Genomic DNA, 6,238 nt, shown 5'->3' with positions numbered 1-6,238 from the left:
TGAAATTTGTGCTATAAGAGAAATAAAGCACTTGTTGGAACAATGTTATTGTAAATAAAGCAACTTCACTTTACGTCAGGACGCAGCACAGCATCATCTACTACAACACATGGCATGCGACACAAATAACCTGGACACACAACCAATCAGTACATCATATAAATGTTTAAGAGTCACTTAACTGGATTAAACTGGATTAAACAACTATATTTATCACTTATATTCACCATATTCACACACACACACACACACACATTTTTAAGTACAGTACAAGTATCTCATAACTCTTGATTGTCTGCTTGCTTAGAATTCCAAGAATCACAATCAAAATTCTGCTCGCAAAAATGAATGAGTGTGAGAGCTGAGAGAGTGAGTAAGTGTAGAAAAGAGAAAGAGAGAGAGAGAGAGAGATGAAGAGATAGAGAGATACAACCTCTTCACCCTTAACAGGAACACGCCCACAAGAACAACACTCGCCCACTGTTACTGGTACAACACACACACACACACACACACACACACACAAGATGACTTTTGTCTTGAACATGCCGGACAGCATCGCTTTCTCTCACACCAGTAATCACACTATGACAGTAAAATAAATAAAAGGTCCTGACTGGAAGCACGTCATCTGGGCAGGTCATCATCTTTCACAGGAAATGATGTAGCCTCGTTCACAGGAAACTCCGTGAAATATATCCCTTAGCCATTAATAGATGATGTGTTCATCCGTATGGCTGTTTTTTGTACAGAATCACACATTTTAAAGTATTGTTAAAGATGAAGCTACTGCTTGACTTTAAGCTTAACGACTTAACGAATGCTTACAGGGTGGGTTTCCTCTGGTTTCTCCAGTTAACTCCTAGCTCCTAAAACATTCCGGTTGGTTGATTGGTGGGGCTCAGGATTGCTCCTAGGTGTGAATGTGAACCTGAGATCCTTTATCAGTGGCATCCAGGTTGTATTAGGATTCAGACCTCGGCCTTGTGATCCTGGATGAACTCCAAATCCATTCCAAGGATAAAGGGATTCCAGATGAATGAACAAATAAGTAAAGATATTAAGTGCAGATTATAAGAGACTTTATTAGGCATCAGTTATAGCTTAGCTTTGTTGACTTGTGTGTAAATGTTTGTGCAAGGCAAAATGAATGAAACTTTCCTGCAACATATACAGAAAGTCAGGGTTACTCTTTGGATCAGATATGTTTATTTTCTCCATCAGCTGTTAATGAGCTAGTGTGCACAGGATAGATAATTTGCATTTAGTGACGCCCACAAAACTCCATAAAAGGCGAAGCTCACAACATTGAAATGACGAATAAATGGCAAAAAAAGTGTTAACTCCAGGGGATGAGGTGCAGGACACCCTGGATGGGGTGCCAATCCATCAGAGAGCATAATCACACTTACACACACCCTGTGTCTCCCGATAGGGTTTATATTCTTAACTATTTTTCCCAGAGGTCATAAAACAGCTGTTTTGTTGTGTCCTTGTTCAGTATTGGACAGTTTTGAGTGCACTGACTGGAACAGGGTCAGGGAGGCTGTAACCAACGGTGACTCTATCAACTTGGAGGAGTGACATCGGCAAGTGCATCGTTGACGTGGCCGTCTTCAAGACCATCACCACACGCTCCAACCAGAAGCTGTGGATGACTGCAAAAGTGCGTGCTCTCCTGAAGTCGAGAGACTCCGCCTTCAGAAGCGTTGTTGCTGTTTCTGTTTGCAATTATATATTGTATGTTGTTTATGTAGCACCAGGGTCCTGGAGAAACGTTGTCTCATTTCACCAGTAATGGGCCATCATGGCAAGCAAGGCCTTCTCTGCTGGCCTAAACAGCACTGATCTGAATCACTGACTTGCATTTTAATATATTATATATATTTTTCCATGAATGTGTATTAAATTATTCCCAATAGTCTATTCTCTACATTTCATAGCTTTTCTCTTCGTTGCGCTGCTTCCAGTAGTGTATATTTATGATAAGAGTATTTATCCAATCATATTTCAGCCAGTGGATGACATCATGTGTTGCCAGAGTGAAAGAAATCTGCCTTAAGGCCTTCAGAATCAATAGAGCAGGCACCCAGAGATTAAAATAAGTGGCAATAAAACTATTCCATTAACCAATCAGATTTCGAGTTGTGTCACTGGGGCCATCTAGCGTACGATTACATCAGCAATTTCACATCCTTTGATTGGATAATTGGACTAGTCAGAGGCAGCGAATCGCACAAACTAAATAAAATGCATATTTTTGAACTCACAATGGCTGACAGAGGAGAAGAATTCGATTTGGTCGCAGACATCCTTACAAATCCATTTTCAGGGTGGACTGTAATAAAATTCCTTGTGAGGTGTGAAATACTGTAGCCTAATTTCTTTTTTACTTTGCTATTTAACGGTTGATTAGTATCTATTGCCGTGTAGTCAAAATGATGGTATAAAGGTGGATTAATGCAGGAAGGACACCAGTGAAGGCCAAGGTGTGAAATGCACGGCCCGCCACCGTGTTTCACTATGTACTGCGTCAGCTATATGTGGTTGAAATGACAATAAAAGCTACTTGACTTGACTACTGAATGTCTTTATCATGCCTCACTTCACAATGGTGCTTAATATGAAGCTCATATGAAAGTAGACACTTTGTGTTTTAAGAATTTGTAGTGTTTCATAAGTATATCTATTTTATCTAGCCTACTAACGGCAATATATTCATAGAAATGTCCTAAAAAAGCCCCAAATGGTTGTTCATAAGTATCTGAAAACTGAAGGTGTTCTGATCTTCAACCACTAAAAATCCTGTGTAAGATTATCCAACAAGTCCTGACTCATTTTATATCAGACTCACAGCCAGAAAATCATTCATTTATTTAAACTGATTGAAAATGCCCCATGTCCAGTCCGCAAGCTGAAAGGAACACCGGTGTACTGGGAAAAAGAAAACAACAACAAAACAATAACAACACACATTTAGGCCACAAATACTGCTACGGATAGAAATATTTGGAATACAAAACAGATCCAGATATTCCATATCCCTCCCTTATATATTTAGATATTCGATATAGACATGAAAATAGCATTGAACCTGTTTACTGACCTCTTCCTGCGAAATCCCATTTCAATAGATATCGGACAGTAATAAATAATTAATAACCTTCTTTCTTTAATCTCAGCTCTTTTCTATTTTCCTAGACAGATCTAAGGCAGGCGCAGCCTCTTCCTTTCCATTCTCTCCGCTGAAATATCGATTTCATGTGAAACTAATCTGTCCAAAGACAAAAATAACCCATGATAAAGTACACCAGAAACGAACACAAGATGCATAGAAAAGCATGCGCACACACTCTTTGTGACACATATGCAACATTAGAAGAAAAAAAAAAAACAGGAAATGACCTCAAGAATGAGAAAAAAAAAATCATGCTAGTTGCTAAATTTTTGGTGCGTTTCTCTTAGTATAATTCAATTCTGATGCTCTGTTGTGGCCACACACTACCTCCATCCTGTGTATCAGTCTTACTGAGGGCCATTAGGCCTGTGACAAACACAGGAAGTCCAAAATAGAAACAGCAAAGAGAAGCAAAAAGGGGGCAAAGTAGATGCATTACACAAGTGTATTAAAAGCTTTCTATGAATAGAGACAAACAGAAAAGAAGAGAAAGACACTGAGAGGCAGAATTAAACAACAACTAGACAACTGTTTGGGTTTTTTTTCCCTTTGTTTTTGTGTCCATTAAGTGTCCTGTTGGAAATGGGATCCGATGGTCAGAGGTCACAGGTTTCTCATGAACTTTATTCTAATGCTCATGTGTACAAACACAATCATGTCCCAAATATCTACTGTCGTTATTTTAATCAAACGAAAGAAAAGGTGGAAAGAAAAGAGCCACCTACATCACAACTCCAGCAAAATAAGCATGCAATAGATCCAGGAAGGAAAAAATTTAAATACAAAACCGTAGTATGTCCATTATCTTATTTTTCAAGTGTTAATGTAGCTTGAGCGCTTGTGTGTTGTTATAACACTGCTTTGTTAATTAAATGAGAAATGACTTTCCAAGTGAAAATAGTTTTTTCATTAAAATGTTAAATATCAAACACTGAAGTAAAACCATTTTCCCATTTTTATCACATTTCCAGGTTCTCCAGGTTCGGCCCTGATTAGCTCAGGTTAGGGTTATAAGCTTTCATGGGTTTAAAATGTTCTCCTCATGTCTATGAAAGCTCCCTCTGGGTTCTCCTACTAATTGAGACTCTTCTTAGGTCCTAATTGTCCATTTTGGACCTTTAGCTTTTAGTTAGTGTCACATGACGTCTGCTGTTTATAGTCAGACTAAAAGATCAACAAACATACACTATAATAACACTTAACTAGTACGTTCATTCTGATCAATCAGGAAACGCTAATCAGGAAACGCCTACGTGGACTTTGAGGATGACAACAACCTCCTAATTAATACACACACTAACACCCTTATCCAGAGCGACTTACATTTTTATCTAATTTTATACAAGTGAGAGTAAAGGGTCTTGCTCAGGGGCCAAGGAGTGGCCGCTTGGTGGACCTGGGATTCCAACCAGTAACCCATCATCTTATCCACTAAGCTACCACATCCACATGCCATGCCCCTGCAAGACACAGACATGGAGCATAAGTTGACTTATTACTTGACCTTTTTTTGTACTTTTACAGCTTCGACTGTGTCAGAACAGAAAGTAGTATTAGTGACATTCATATTTTATAAGCTCTTAAAGAAGAAGCCTTTATTTCTCACACATACATAACAACACAGTGAAATGCTTTTCTTGACATATCCCAGGAAGTCGGGGTCAGAGCACAGGGTCAGCTTTGATATGAGGTCAGTGTCGCTGGAGCCCGACAGTGCCCAGCAGCTTTCACCTTCACTTTCTCTAAAGGGCTAAATTGCAGATCACTTAATGCTACCTAAAGGTAATGCTAAGGAGCAGTGAATGGAGGGGATTCATTTATGCTCAGTAATGTTCTTAACAGGGTCTTAACAAGCATTTATTGCACATTATCACAAACAATAATGCATCTAACCATCTTACCATCTATCTATCTATCTATCTATCTATCTATCTATCTATCTATCTATCTATCTATCTATCTATCTATCTATCTATCTATCTATCTATCTATCTATCTATCTATCTATCTATCTATCTATCTATCCAGACACCCACCGACCCACCCATGCCTTCAGAGGGCCTCCCTCCTCTGAGTATAACCACTTCCAGTTTACAGACTGTATAAAACACTGTCAATCAGATCCTGCAAACTCTTTTCCTCTTAGTGTAAGCTTTATTCCTGTTATTGGCATGTCTGTGTTGACCTTTGCCTTGTTCATGAATTCTCTTTGGATTTGCCCAGTTGTGTGGTGGCATTGTGGATCTCTGTTTAACCATGTCCTGCCTTTGAGCTTGATCTTGGACAGTATTTTGTTTTTTTGTAATAAACCCATGTATAAATCTTATCTAAAAGCATACTGTATAGTATGTGCATGACATAAAATTATAATAAGATATTAAGACAATTAATCCATCAGTAATATATTTCTCATTTGTTGACCATTGTATTAAAGGGTTACACTTTGCAGGACACAGATCAGGTTGTTAAGCCATGCAGGTGTGAAGAAGCAGAAACTACTGAGCAGCTCACATAATTAGTCCAAACACAATGAACAAGCAGATCGATGGAGTGCAATCTTAATATACTCAAACTAAATTAAAGTCAATGGCCATAAAATGGCCAGAGAAATTACACTCACTTTCATTACAAGCTGGACAAGTGGCCTGTTGCTATGGGAGACAGACACACAGTCTGGAGTTTCAGAGGTCGCTGAGTGAATTATGAAAAGACATTTAACGGACATCCAGTATGGGATTTGGAAAGTTGGAGAGACAGAATGTACATTTACAAGCAGCAACTGTTAATGATGCAGCAGATTAGGCCAATTACAATAACAAGCGTTAATGGGCACAGCTCTTTCAGAACTGAAACTCTGTTTAGGTTGTGTTTATATTCATAATATAAATATGCATTTTAGAGACAGGATGAAAGTGTGCTGAATTTTTAGTAGAGATGATAGATAGATAGATAGATAGATAGATAGATAGATAGATAGATAGATAGATAGATAGATAGATAGATAGATAGATAGATAGATAGATAGATAGATAGATAGATAGATAGATGTTAGTGGAAGCC

General features: G+C 38.4%; 1 long non-coding RNA gene across 2 annotated transcripts in view; it reads left to right on the top strand.

Moving 5' to 3' along the window:
- The window catches only part of LOC131364397 (uncharacterized), a 172,263-nt gene that overhangs the window by 85,024 nt on the left and 81,001 nt on the right, over positions 1-6,238 (top strand). The window contains exon 3 of one of the 2 annotated variants that reach the window (XR_009206462.1): positions 1,502-2,479. The exons of the other annotated variant lie outside the window; for it this stretch is intronic. This is a non-coding gene — a long non-coding RNA (uncharacterized LOC131364397). Of the gene's footprint in view, positions 1-1,501; positions 2,480-6,238 lie in introns of those variants that run through there. 2 annotated transcript variants of the gene reach the window in all.

Source organism: Hemibagrus wyckioides, linkage group LG14, assembly GCF_019097595.1.
Source record: "Hemibagrus wyckioides isolate EC202008001 linkage group LG14, SWU_Hwy_1.0, whole genome shotgun sequence".
In the NCBI taxonomy this organism is placed as follows: domain Eukaryota; kingdom Metazoa; phylum Chordata; class Actinopteri; order Siluriformes; family Bagridae; genus Hemibagrus; species Hemibagrus wyckioides.
Note: the sequence above shows the minus strand (reverse complement) of the source record. Positions and strands in the feature narration are given on the sequence as shown.